Source organism: Aptenodytes forsteri, unplaced genomic scaffold (assembly GCF_000699145.1).
Source record: "Aptenodytes forsteri isolate BGI_AS27 unplaced genomic scaffold, ASM69914v1 Scaffold62, whole genome shotgun sequence".
NCBI lineage: Eukaryota > Metazoa > Chordata > Aves > Sphenisciformes > Spheniscidae > Aptenodytes > Aptenodytes forsteri.
Window position 1 is genome coordinate 141,210 of NW_008794595.1, and position 15,640 is coordinate 156,849.

Sequence of the window (15,640 nt, forward strand, 5' to 3'; positions counted from 1 at the left end):
TCAAATATCATGGAGAGTGGCTTGGCAACTGCATCAGCCAATTCCCTCAGGACTCTGGGATGCATCTCATCAGGTGTCATAGACTTATGTATGTTCAGGTTCCTCAGGTGGTCTCGAACCTGATCTTCTCTTACAGTGGGAGGGACTTTGCTCCCCCAGTCCCTGTCTTGTGGTCCATCCACTTGAGTGGTGTGGGAAGAGAGGTTGCCAGTGAAGACTGAGGCAAAAAAGTTGTTGAGTACCTCAGCTTTCTCCTCGTCCATTGTTACCATTTTGCCAGAATACAGGACAGACTGTGGCTCTCAGGAGCAGAGCGTGGCCAGACAAACATACGGACCAGCAATCTTTTCACAACTGGCACGTTTTATCCACTGTTCCCTGTTTCCCATACTTTCCTCCCCAAACCACCAGTCTCCTAAACGTCCCTTTATGTCTTGTGCAATCCTGAAATGTTCTTCCCCTGTATCCCATAATAACTCCTACACCCTTATGCAGTGACACCTACACACACAGTCTGTGTGGTAACGTGGGGAGCTACTCCCAGTGACTCATCATGACAAGTCCCTCCCTGGCCCATGGCACTGATGGCTCTCCTGTGACAGCCCTGGGAGGGCTAAAGCAGGGGTTTGTGCCTCTGGTGAGGTTATTGTGGTCCTCCCATCAGTTTGTCTCTGTGCTCCTTCGTGTGAGCGTGTGTGTGTGTGTGTGTGTGTATGTGTCTGTATGTGTGGAGGTGAGCTTTTGAATGGCTGCTGGCTCTCCTCTGATGTCCCTGCGAGTAGCTGGGTCAGGGTGTTATTTGTATCTCCCCACCTGCCATTGTTTCCCTGTGCTCCTTTATGTGTGTAGAGAAGCCTTTTATCACACAACTTAGCACTATGTATAACTCAGGTATTCTGTATGAAGATATTTTATTTATGTACCAGCTGCTGTGCTATCTTCTACATTAGAATATGAGTATACCAAAAGTTCATTTAGACCAGTATGTTGCTTCCAGCCCACAGATGAGTGAGAACAGGGCAAACATACATGTTGTTTCTCTTAAAATTTTCAGTGTTTGAAAATTTTCAGCTTAGAAACTTCCTACATCATCACTTTGTTCCATAATTTACAGATAACCTTAGTGTCAGATTTCTGATGAGTCCCCCACAAAGGTGGATTTCATGGATCCCTCCTGTTTCTTCCATAGTGAACATTGATGCTAAGTGTTCATTCAGCTTCCCTGTAATGATCTTACTGCCCTTTTTAAGGTGATCCTCGATTAGCCTCACATGCTCTGGCAGATTTTGTCCTCCTCATATTTTTCAAGAAGGACTTATTATTAATTTTGGTCTTCCTTTTTGTTTTGATTTTACTTTTTTTTAGTTATCAAATTATGGGTTGTTTTGGCTAAAACTAGAAATTATTGGAAACCTAGAAATAAGTCTGCCACTCCAGTTTCTGGATCAATGAGATGCAGAAAACTCCTGACAGAACAGAATATAAAGGGGTACTTGCTAATAAATTCCCTAACCAGTTCAGCTGAAGAACAAAATTGCTCCTTAAATGTTTAGTGTTGTTGAAGATTATCTTAAGTTTTACTGAATCTTTCTATGTTTGGTTGTGAAATAATCAACTATAAGAACATCTTGATTTTAATAAGTTAGTTTTTATGTTAGCATTATGTATGGGTGCTGTGCTACTTGTTATCCGGGGCTGTGTTCCTTGAAGTTCCTATTCTCTGGGCCCTCTAGACCATAACCAGAGCACCTGGGTTCTATTGTATATAGCACCTGGGTTCTATTGTATATCGGATGAGTTATTTGACAACCTGGCAAAGTAGATATCTAGCTGGCCAACTTGGCAACAAAACTTATTTTTAAGGTGTCCTGAAGTGAACTGCCTTCATTATAACACTAAAAAACACACCCACAGGTCAAGAAGACCCTTGCCCAGGTGAAGACCCTTTCCCCACGCAAACGTAGTAATAGAAGAGAATGACATAACCGATATTATAATTATATATAAATCACTAACCAATCATTGTAACTGGGAGTGTACTACCTTATAATTTTTGTGTATAAATGTAACGGTGATCTAGCCATAGGTGTGCTTGATTTGTGGAAATTCCACCTTGCACCCAGCGCTGCAATAAAGAATGCCTGCTTTCTAAAACTCCAAATTGAGTCTTAGAAAGTTCATCATCTGCCGACTTACAGTAACAGCGTAACAACTGTATATGAACAGTTTCCATGGCCTAAGAGTTTCTATGGCTTGGATGATAACTTCTTTTTTGGGGTTGGGTTATTTTTTTAAATTATTTTTAATTAACTAATATCCCTCTATTGGGATGAAGCCTAGAGGATAATTTTGAATTCAGCTTTATAACACACACTGTCAATTTCCTCTAAAAAATAATGCCCGCTTAAGAATTAAGAAAGCAATTAAAAAAAAAATTGTTTTCATTTTGGTATCATGACTGTATAAGACATTAATTAAAAACATATTAAAAAAACGGAGCAAGAAACTTTACCCAGAGTTTCATTGCTGAATAATGTTGGCATCTTCTGTTTTGTAATTATGAATGTGTTTGTGTTTCATTCTAATAAATCACCTCTAAGCCCATCATTGTCTCTATTTTCCATTAAGTCTAATCATATTAATAGTTGTGATGAAATTGTTAAGGGACCGGCCGCTTACTTCAGCCACTCTGGCCCAGGACCCTCCTGCCCAGTTGCTGGAGCCCAACCCAGTTCCTGGGGACCCAGAGCTTCTGCCCTGGCTGAGGGATGCAGCTGCCACTTTCCCCTTTGCAGGTTCAACCAGCAGGGAAGCTGAGCACATGTCCCAGAGGCATACACAGACATATGCACCCGTGCACAGGACACGGACACAGCCGGTCACAGAGGCTGCCACAGACAAGGTGCAACCATCACCAACACCCACACAGAGGACCCACATCACACGCCAGCACCAACAGCCTCTGGGGCTGGCAAAGACAGGAGATCACTAGTGCAGACACACACATGACACTGTCTGGGTTTGTCACCGAAAATTGGGAATAAAACTCCTTAACACTGGGTGTATTAAAGAGCAGGCATTACTTTGTTCGGCTGGGTGCATGGTGATACCGAATAAAAGAAATACTAAGGAGACATACGGTTCTCTTTGTCGGAACAAAGTAGCTAAATGTTCCATGGATAGGTAGACTGGACATTCTGTAGATAAAAGGAAGCCTTGAAGCCCCGTGTACAGGAGTGGAATAGATAAGGAAGTTATGCTGAAATCAGCTAGCTAGTGCAGCTGGGCCAAAAGACAAACAGTGCAGGCGAAAAGACTGAGTTCAATTAGTGGACACAGTGAGGAAGACTATCGACGACCACCAGAGGACCCTGAAAGATGACCAATGGACATAAGAGCGCATGCGTTAAAGACTCTTACATATGTTACTGAGTTCCAGGAAATAACATGAATATGCTAATGAAATCTAACGAATAGGTATATTCTGATTGTATATAACTCTGGTAATTGAGAGATTTGGCATGCACACTAGGTGGAGCGATCCCCTGTGTGCCCAGCGCTGCGATAAAGAATGCCTGCTTTCTAAAACTCCAAATTGAGTCTTAGAGAGTTTTTCATCTGCTGACTTATGGTAACAATGGGGGATCTCTCCACCTAGCATGCACACTGTATGTTGCATCAACCGTCCCTTATATGGCTCTTCAATATACATATTCATTATAATTTCTTGGAATAATCATACATATTAATTATATTTCTAAGAACTAATTATAAGATCTGCATAGTCTTTCACGCACGTGCCTTAGGAGCCTACAGGTGTCTTAGGTGGTCTCTGGTGGTCTCTCATGGTCTTCTGTGGTCTTTGCAGGAGGTGAACTTTTTTTGAACCTTTGGGCCCTTCTCCTTATATGGTCACAAATTGGCTCATCACTGCCATTTGCCACAGTTTTGGTTGTCCTTGTCTGGTTTCTGCTAGTACTTATCTATCTCATGATGTGCTCGTTAGCTTCGGCCTTGTATGTGATGTGCTCGTTAGCTTTGGCCTTGTATGTTTGACGCATGCTTGATTAATCCAGCAGTTTATCTTACAACTATTTACAACAGGTTTACAAGCACATGCATACTCCCGGGTCCCCTGAGCACCAGCAGGGCCCCTCTGTCCCCCTTGTACCTCTATGCAGGTCCCAACCCTCTGACCACCCCACAATTCCCTGACTTGCTGGTTGGTCTAGCTTGTTGCTCCCTGCAAACATGCAGCACTCACACACTCATCCCACGAGCACCCCACACTGGCAGGTCCCCTCAGGTACCAGCACAGACACCCCCATCTGCTTGATACCCCTGCCTGGACCCGAGGGCTCTGCCCTCGTTGGTCCAGCTTGAAGTTTGCTGGCGAATTCACATGCACACCCCACCCACACCCAGTTTGGGGGAGATACAGACGCTCACCCTCCATGGCAGCCACATGGGCTGTGACCCACAGTCGCGCTCCAGCCACCGCTGCTGAGCCCCTCACTCCCCTCACTCACACTGGTCCCCCCAGCAGCTGTTTTTGGGGACTCAAACTGTTCCTGACCTGTGACTGGAGCTGAGACTCCCACTGGCTCCAGTAGCTGCACTGTGACCGCACTGGTTCCATCGGCTGACACCACAGGCCAGGGGCACCTACACTCCTGGTCTGACTCCAGTAGCTAGCACCCAGTCCACTCATGCCGGTCCCGCCAGTAGCTTGCACTTGGGCCTTGGAGCACAGATACACGTGCACACCGGATGGAGAGTGAGATTACGCAGAGAGATAGTTAAGAAAGGATTTAATAAGAAGATCTAGGATGACAGGACAGACTGTTGTGATCAGGCACAGGGCTCAGCCAGATGAACGTACTGACCAGCCCCGTTCTGCACCCGACTGGACCCTGTTATACCCCCTTCTGCCTACCCGCCTTGTTCCTCCTGGCTCTCCTTCCCCTGAATGTCCACCATGGGTTTGTACGAGTCTATCCACTCCTGCACCCCTCCCAACCCGTGATTGGGTCCCCCTTGTTCGCAATCACATCAGTGGCAAAGTCCAGGCTGATTTTCAAGGCAGTAGTGCCTGTAGTTTCTCCATAGCCCACCAGTGTGAGTGGCAAACTTTGTTTCTCATCATTGTCTCATTGTTTTGTTGCGTCTGTGTCTCTGTATGCTTTGTATCTGGTTTCTCCCTTTTTCCCTTAGTTTCCCAATAGACAATGTGCCTGATCAGATAACCTCACTGGAATAAACACTCTTGTACTCTCACACGCCCTCATCAATTAGTGTGACTGACCAGGTTTGGTTCTGCCTCCCTTATCATTTGTCAGTCAGGTTTGTGTTCCTGCATGTTCTTGTTTATGGCTTTCTCCTTTTCTTATTGTCGCTTTTTTTTGCATTGAAAAAGGTCCTTGACCAGATACCCTTAAGGGAACAGACACTTTCCTTCCATATAACCTTACTGAAATAACTGATTTCAGTTAGACTTACAGTTTCTGTAAGTCTTTAAAAAATAGAGGGAATATTTCTCAAAGTACTTCTTGCATAGTACATATTTCATATTGTTTTGCGATTGTAATTTTTTCTTTGCCAGTGAAAGAGTGAAATTCAGTCATCTTCAGAGGATTGCTAAGTAAAGAACAGGCTGAGCACTTAAAATTAATTCAGAGAGTTTGTGATGGGATATGTTATTCAGTTTTTTGAGATCAAGCTATACTTGTCCTTTGATTGGGACATGAGGAATGTTGGTTATAAATTACTTCTAATATTGTTTCCAATTTAATAATTCCTATTCACTGCTATTTTCCTTTTATATATAGCTATGAAAGATGTCAGTGGGCACCTTAGTTTCTGCAAATGAATGAAGTACACCTGATGGTTCAATAGGTATTTAAGTGGTGAGGTTTCTTAATTTAAAAAAAAAATATAAATACATACTTAGACTAGCAAATATTGTCTTTATGCTTAGCATTAAATTACCAGAACATTTCTGCTTTTTGTCTCCTTTCCTTCTTCAGCATGCTGTTATTAAGCCCCATGTTATTTAGGTTTGTCTTTCTATTGATTAATTTGCATTTAGTACCTGTTTTTATTGCTAAGTTTGACTAGAGAGATTAGTAGAATAAGAAGTTCTTTGGCAAATAAATGGCAGAACAAATTATTTTTAAAGTGCAATATTATAAATAAGGATGTAATTATTGTTTCTCTCTAGCACTGATTTTCTTAATTAGATCTTATTCTATGATAGTTATTTGTCTAGATAAGAATGTGAGAATTTCCACGTGGATCAACCATCGGGTATTTAATCCTGTATTACACCTTCAGAAGTGATCAGAAACAAGCAATTAAAGCAAAGGAATAAGAAACAACCTATGGGCAGTGTTATATCCTCCCAGTTTTCTGGAAAATAAAGGTGTAGTGACATCCTGAGACAGCGTTTGCTGTTAAACCATGAAATTTAGAAGGTACCATCCTCCAGATGTACCTAAATTTGACCTCTCTAAAGTATATGAATTGTCTAGTATGCATTAATATATATTTGTATCCCTAAATAAGTATACTTTTTAATTTTTTTTTTAATAATTGATGTTTTGATATTTGTTCTTGACAGAAATGATAATTCTCAGAATTCTCAGTGGTCTCATATTTCTGCAGGTTCCAACCTTGCCTATTGAACCTGCCATGTGATGATAAAGAGAAATGGTTGCAATTATGCAGGTAATGCATTGCTCACTTTTCAGGAAATGCTGCTGAGCAGTTTAAAGTGTAATGAGCAGATTTCATTAATAAAACATCAAAGAGAGACGATATAGTCACAGTCATCTCACAGTAATGATTTCTTAGCCCAAGATTGAAGAGTTAAGACACAAGGACTTGTGCAACTCTTTAAGCAGTTGCTTGATAACATATTTAATTAGATACGCATAAGTGCAAATATTATATTCCAGAAAGAGATTACATTCTGCTGGGCATGCTAATGCTAAATTAATAAGTCAAGTTATAATTATGTTAATGGTGAACTATATAGAAACTATCATTTTTCCATGTGCAGTAGTTTGTCTTGAAAAAAAAAAAATCATAAACACAATTTTAACTCCTAAATAAAATAAATCTATTATTTCTTGTCTTGTAACTGGAAACTTTTGGAAAAGACTGGTGAAATCCATAGGAGCTTTGCCACATATTCTTAAGAGCTTTGGATCAAACCCCAAGCCTCAAAAGGCATGAGTAAAATTAGTATTTGGTCTGAGAAACAGAGTCGATATACACACAATGATCAGTAAAACTTATGTGCTAACTCTTTCTCAGAGTGGGAAGTATGGTACTCTTTTATGATAAAAAGACAGAAACAAATAACTTTCTCTTTTGAGGGTAGTACTGTAAGTAAATATGTTGCGGGTATACTGATTTGAATTGGCCCCTCTCAGGAGGATGATCTGTTAAAATTAATTGTAAATTTTTCAGAATTTATACTATCAAGAAATTAATGAGCTACTTTATCTTAGTTTCTTTTTTGTTTATCAGTGTTTCTAATAAACAATATTTCACTGTTTCTTGCAATGACTTGGTGTTATAGAATGTTCACATACATACATCTATATAAATTAAGAAATAGGCAATTATAAAGTTTGACTTGTAACAATTCATAATTATAATGCTAAGTGAAACTTGATTTAGTAGGTGCAGAATAGTTTCCAAAGTGTCATATAAATTAAATCATTTTGATTGAGTGGTGCACTTAATTTTCCAGCAATAAAAATATCTTTTTATTTCAGTAATAAAATTTGACAGAATAATTACATTGAAGATTTTATGGTGTCCACTTTCATGTGGTATTCTACTGAAAACACAGTACTGGCAAGCTCATAGCAAAATCTATCTTTTGTTCTATCATTTACATGATAAATAATAGGTCACAGAACGATACAGCAACAGCTAAAATTCCCAAGTGAGCAGAGAATAGTAAGTCTATTTTAAAGAGGCTTTCTAAGTCCAGAATTACTTTTGATTTTGTTCAGTGTACGATTTCAGTTGAATATCAGGCATCATTGAAACCAATGGGAAAGCTCTTTACAAGCTTCAGTAAAGCTATAATTTTGATCTTCCTAATTGATATTTGAAATATTTCAGTGCATCAGATTTCATTTCTCCATGATTATACTTTTCTACATTTCATAGATACTGAATTCTTACATAGAAAGTACAATGCAATAGGAGCTCTCATCCTCCCCAAACCTTTACCAATGAACTCCACATTTGTAATCAACCTATGAGTTAAGAAAGTTGGCATATGTTAAATTTCTTAGATATACAATGTTTTGTTGGTCATTTTACCATAATTACATGAACAAATTCAGAATACAGTTTTTGTACAATGAACATACTTTGGTGTTAGGAATCTGTTATTTTACACTTTAGTTAAACAGCAATTTCTTCTAAACAACATAGAGATTCCACCAATATTTGCAGGTCACAGTAGGTCTTGCATCCAGATGAGAGAGATTATTCTACGGATGTTTTTCCGAATACTAGATTTATGACTAGAGATATCCCAGGACTGTCTTTTATTGCATTTATGAGATTCAAGGGAAATGGTGATTGGAAAGTTGGACCTGTCTCATGTTATCATGCTTCCATTTCCCCTTCTATCAAATCATCTTTCCATCTTGCATGTTCATTTTGAGGAGGATTACTATAGCTGTCATGATGGCCAGCTTCTGTTTTTAAAGTTCACATGGTCTGTAGCCACGTAGAACCTTTTACCTCATCAGACATCATTCAATGGATGGAGTTGAGCCTTGCCAGCATTCACTTGGAAGTCCTTCAAAGGCACTCCAGGGTCCTCTAGAAGCAGTTTACTAATAATAATTTAATTTAATAATAAAGGGAGAAGAGCAGAATCTACCTGATCAATGGGATTTAGTAACCTATAAAAACAGGAGAGTCAACCAGAAGGCTGTTAATTAAAAATTTGTGGTTTACAAAAAAATATTTTCAAGATGAAATGGTTTCATTGAGGCTCCTGTTCTGTTTGTTTTAGTGCTTTCAAGGCATCAAAGACATTTTAATTAATCATAAATTGAAGGACAAAGACTACTTGGTATGTCTCAAAGCAGAATAAAAATAGAGTATTTTTGTTCTTCCTGTTGCCATAAATGCAGTCTTTTGTAGCTGTTGTTTTCCACAAACACCTGATTGATTTCTGCAACCATTGCTCCTTTCATGCTTTAAAATGCAAAGTTCCTGACATGAATAGCTTTAAAAGTTATCTAGAGTTTGTGGATGGTGCAAAGCTCTCATGTCTGAGTGCTCCATAACAAGCTTAATAGACTTGTTCTGAATAAAGTATACAAACAATGTGTGCAAGCTTGCCTTGCTAGTAGCCACATACATGCACAGCTAAGCATAGTAGCTTTGAAAAAAGTAAGAAGAGCAAATGCATGTTTCTCTTTTCTTTTCCTCTAGCATACAAAGACCAGGCTTAATTTTTTTTTTTCCTTTCTTCTTTGTCTTTTCCTATTGACATTTCATCTCTGAAAATGTAACTTCATGCTTTGGTCTGTGACCTTGAATCAGAATCTGGAGAAAGGATGCATATTGTAAGACATAATAAAATGCTTCCAGAGAAAAGTAAAAGGAGTTGCTGTTTTTATGTTTTGAAAGATGAAACATTCAATGGATACTGTGGTTTTCCAGTAGCCTGCAAGTTAATGACTGATGAAAAAACAAATCTGTAATTAAGTTCAACTTCCTGTTAAACCAAAGAATGCCACAAATATCAAGACATGATACTTTATTTTTCAGAATCACAAAATCACAGAATGGTTGAAGTTGGAAGGGACCTCTGGAGGTCATCTGGTCCAACAACCCTGCTGAAGCCTGTTGTCCAGGACCATGTCTAGGCAGCTTTTCAATATCTCTAAGGAGGGAGACACCACAACATCCCTGGGCAAGCTGTTCCAGTGCTCAGTCACCCTCACAGTAAAAAAGTGTTTCCTGATGCACCAGGAGGGAACCTCCCATGTTTCAGTTTGTGCCCACTGCCTCTGGTCCTGTCACTGGGCACCACTGAAAAGAGCCTGGCTCCATCTTCTTTGCACCCTCCCTTCAGCTATTGCTATAGATTGAAAAGATCCCCCTTGAGCCTTCTCTTCTCCAGGCTGAATAGTCCCAGCTCTCTCAGCCTTTCCTCATATGTGAGGTGCTCCAGTCCTTTAATCATCCTTGTGGCCCTTCATTGAACTCTCTCCACTACGCCCATGTCTTCTTGTACTGAGGAGCGCAGAACTGGACACAGCTCTCCAGGTGTGGCCTCACCAGTGCTGAGTAGAGCAGAAGGATCCCCTCCCTTGACCTGCTGGCAATACTTTGCCTAATGCAGCCCAGGATACCATTCACCTTCTTTGCTGCAAGGGCATATTGCTGGCTCATGTTCAACTTGGTGTCCACCAGGACCCCCAAGTCCTTTTCTGCAAAGCTGCATTGCAGACAGTCAGCCCCCAACATCTACTGTTGCCTGGGGTTATTCTTCCCCAGCTGTAGGGCTTTGGTCTTCCCCTTGTTGAACTTCATGAGGTTCCTGTCAGCCCATTTCTCCAGATTGTCAAGGTCAGCCCACATCCCTGTGGAGACCAGAGAATAATCTGATGATTATTATATTAAAAGTATAAAAAATATCTGATTCGCTAAGAGCTTAATCCCACAATTCAACTGTAGCCACAGGAAGCTGAATTTTAACTGTTTCAAACTGAAAAGTGTTTCTCATTCCTTGGACATGTGACTGGTGACTGCTAAACTGCTAAACTGCTACATGAAAGAGAGGATTCAGTTCTACCTTTTTTTGTGGGTGTGTTTGAAGAGAAGAATAAGCCGTACTAATACCTTTAAGGAAAGAAGAAAACCTGTAACTTTAGACTTCTGGAGTCCAAGTGGGTGGACACCCTGCTTATATCCCCAAAGGTGGGAGAGGGTTCAGGAAGATGTAGAACTGTCCTATGATTTTACTAAATAATGCCAGACTATGTCATTCTAGGTATCTCAAGATCATGGATGTTGACTTCAGTCAACTGCCTGCTCAGCATGATTTTGGCTCTCGGTCCCGTTCTCATTCTCACAATTCCCCCCCTAGCCGCTCTAAAAAAGCAACAATGATCCCACTCCAGCAGGCAGGAACCTGCAAATATTGTGATACCCCTGATTTTAGATACCTACATTGTCACAAATAAAGAAAATAACACTGAGACTTGTTATATATGCTGATGGTAGTCACTGGCAGTGTTTAATATTTATACTGCAATAATATACAGCAACAGTGTGTGGGCTAATGAGGGGTATTTTTTAACAACAGATGGTATGCACCAGATAGTCTTTCCCATGAACAAAGTGTTATATTCTGAGCAGACAAAAAGGAAGATATAGAAGAAAAAGTAGGTCAGAGATTATCAACAGAAATAAAAGGAGAGACCTGTGATGAGAGACTGCAAAAGAAATGTTCAATTTGTAGAAGAAATAAATTAAAGGAGGCAAGGTGTAATTCCTTAGAAAGACAGAGAAAAAGTAAAATTGGATAGTTTGTACTTTCACAAAACCAACAGTAACAATCAATTCAGTGAAATTAAAAAGGGCATTATATTTAAAAACTAACAAAAAGAAACAGTATTATGACTGATCGAGTTACTGTAGCAGCACATCAGAAAGTTAGACTTACAAAAGCATTAGTTATGCAGACAATGACGATGTGCACTGTTTTATGAAATAAGATGTACTTTTGTAAGAATGCAAGTTTTCACACTTGAACCATAAATTTCTGTGGGTAAAAAAAGAATCAATTCCCACAGTTACAAATTAAAAATTACACTATATTTTTTCTGTATGCCCATTAAGGCATATCTTAGTTGACTAGCTAAACCTCTGGGTTTATTCTATAAATCAGCACCACTATCCTCTCTCTCGTTAACACCCTTCCACCTTCCTTCTAGGTTCAGCTGCCTGCGTACCAAGAATTGAAAGCTTATCTCTGACATGTCCCAGCTGTGGAACCCCAAGCAGTTGTGACAATGTCTATAAAAAGATTAGAAAGGTAAAATGTAGAGACAGACGGGATTGTTGACATAGGATCATTAGGAGCACAGTGATCCAAAAAGTAGAACAACAACAACATGGATAGGTATAAAATCCTAGAGGGAAAAATTCAGGGAGAAGTATTCAGGTTTGTGAATCTATTTGGAGACTAGGCATGTATTGCTAATCATAAGCTCAAGCCCTTGGTGCATGTTGATGGAGCTGGTGGAGGATGGCATCTCAGCAGCACAAAGGACCCATTCAGGAACCACAGGGCCCACCTTATCCCCTCCTGGCTAGTGCCTGCACAGTGAGCAAAGTCTTCTGGGTCTCATCCTGAGTAGTGAGTATGTTCATACTTAGGCTAACAGTTGCTAAATCCTAGCTATCTTCTGAGTGTGTTAGCCAACAAATAAACACTTTATATATAGTTATGCATATTCTGCCTCCTGAGTTTCTTTGTGCCTGGCTGAAGATGATGGAGCAAAACTAACCTAAAAAAATAAAAGCAGATCTTGTTAAGACCAGACCAATTTAAAAAAATATTATGTTTTTCACCTTCATCCCATTTTCAAATAACAGCTGCTCCCATTGACTCATCTTGAATGGGTTTCCCACCTGAACCATGGTGTCAATAGCTGTCCTGGGCCAGCCGTGGGAGGGGCCAGTGTCATATATGTGTATGTGGATATGGGCCTTTGATAACCTGATGCATCTCCTCTGGTGGCCCTGAGAGTAGCTGGGTCAGGTTATTTATTCAGGTTCATAAGCAGCAATGAAAAAGGAGAAGAAATAACCGTTTAAGATGCCGATGCAGATGCAAAGATGCCAATTAGGAGCTTGTCTGACGATCAGAAAAATGGAGAAGAACTAATATTCATAGGTGGTATATAACCCTGATCAGAACTCTGGAATGTAACCCTGATAAGAACTCTGGAATATAACCCTGATAATTTAGTTGTGCCCAAGGAGGTATGAGAAGAAGTACAAAGTACACTTCATTTTCTAGAAACCAAAAGGAATGTAATGCTACTATTACAGCAAACTGGTAAGTACACGTTAAACTTGATTTGTGGAAGTATGTAAGCCTCTGAAAATGCAAGTAAAAACATCACAGGAATTTCAGAAGTGTACAGGCATTGCAGAGTTGGAATTTCAATCAGTTAAGCATCTAGTTTGCTTAGCCAATCCTGTGATTTGTGAAACCACATTGTACCTGACCATTGTTTGGCTCATGGAATACCTTTGAAAATCTGGCCTGCTGTGACCAGATATAAATTAGCTAAACTACAAGAAAGAAAAATCAATCATTTGTCAAGCAAGCATGAACAGCTCACAGTGATAAACATTGATTTTTATGGGGATTATATGGGAGATTCAGTAAGATTATGATAATATCAAATAATTTACACTAAAATTAACCTTTCCACCTATAGCTTTAATGTCATCAGATAGCCTGGAATAATTAAAACCTGGTGATAAAAAGGCAAACTCCATAATACCAGGGAAAAACAAAGCCAACCACCCAAACTGATTAGTCTTTCATGCTATTAGTTTCTTTGCAATTTCTCTGCCATTTTCTGTTTTCCAAGAAAATTCTCTTCTTCCAGGGAAAGAAATCCTGAATGTAGATGACTGGATTGGTATGAAATTTTCTTGCCATCAATGCAATAACATTTTGTAAGTAGGCTGTGACAAATCTATCTTTGACATAAGCCTGTTGAAATTAGTAGAACGACAAAAAGACAGATTTGGCCAAAACTATTAGTTGTTTCTTTAACCTTGTTCATAGCTCTTCTCAGTATTATAAGTATAGCAAAAGAAAATGAGTGCAGTCTTCAAGTGGGACTGGACTAGTATGATGCTATAGTCCCTTTCTTCTTTTAATGAAATTAATGCTAACTGGTAAAGGTGTGTTTGTCTACGCTACAAGGGCAGTTAACATTTCATGAATGATCTCTTATAAGAAAAGGGTAAATATTTGGATAAGCACCATTATTAACTGAATACAAAAGTGCGAATTGTAATGTCACATCTCCTTATTGCAGGAAAAATCATTTGTGGGTTTAAATCCTGAGCAGTTCCAGAAGTAAGATGATGCTGTTATTAGTTTTCACAGCCTTTGTTTACAAGACTGGCCTTTTTGCTCTAGAGTCATGAGGGGAAGCTGGGAGGAAAACATGTAACAGTCACATTGCTAAAGGTTATAGCTGAAGTTCAGGTGCTGAAGGAAACTTAAGGCCAATTCAAAGTTTTGCTGCAGATTTTTTGTCACTGTCAAGTTACACAAACCATGTGTGTTCCAATTTTTCCTACTGTACAATAACAATTGTATTTCTTCCAAACTCTACCTGCTAGCTCAATTTAACATGTAAACTCTATAAGGCAGAGACTTCCACTTGTAAACTATACCTATGCCAGTGAGAGGACTAGTCTGAGATGAGGTCTATATGTATTGTGTGATGCATACTCCATACAAATAACAGATAGTAGGGACACCTGTGAATTTTTTTAAAGCTTTTTTGTAAAGCAGCCTTCAACTCAGCCTTCACAGCTGTACTGAATAAACCTACCAGACTACTTTGATTCACGTGCTGTTTTCCAGCCACTCTCTTTTGCTCCAATGCAGGCACATATGCATACAAAAATAAGTGCTGTCTGCTCTGTTCATGGCTCACTGCTTATTGAAATTTGACATTGATACTAATAAAGACAAAACACAAACTCAGTATGTGGAGCCTTATTGACCAGACATCTAATTTTCCTTGTTTGACTACTATTTTTCTTCCAAAACAGATATAAGGAATTGGACAATACAAATATTCTAGCTTCCAAGACCATGACTTATTAAGTAATAGGCTTTCTTTTGCTACCAAACTGATGGATTAGATTGCGTTCACACTCTTTTACTAAACTGGTTTTAATTGGCATTGAGACAGAGGAGTTCACTTTAAGTGCAGGGAGTGCTTTGCTCTTAAAAATGAGCAGTAAAGCCACAGTCAAGTGGTTAAACATTTATAGGATTTTTTTAAACAACTCACTGTGACAAATACAGCTTCTTGAACTGATGTCCCATTAGCAACCATGAACAGAATCATTCCTCATTAAAAGCTGCAGGCAGAGTAAATGCATTTCTAGGATGTTATCAGGAAATTGGCACAAATAATATAAGAAATGTATTGCTCAAAATGGTCTTAAAAGAGAAAAGGAATGTTGCAATGGGATAATAGTGCTCAAAAGTATTTCCTGGCAAAAAGAGTGGTAAATTGTATAAACTTCATGAAGTAGTTAAGTTTCAAATCATTGGTGATAGGAGAAAAACTGCCAGCAAAACTTCAACCCAAGGTATGGGGAGAGCAGACTTCAGGCTGCTAAAGGAACTAGTTAGTAAGGTCCCTGGGAATCTCCTTTTGAAGGTATTGGGGTCTATGAATGCTGGTCACTTATTAAGAACCATCTCTTAAGAGTGCAGGAACAGGCAATTCCAAAGAGTGGGAAGTCAAGCAAGTGGGGCAGAAGGCTGAATTGGCTGAACAGGGATCTTCTGCTAGAACTTAGGGGGAAAAGGAAA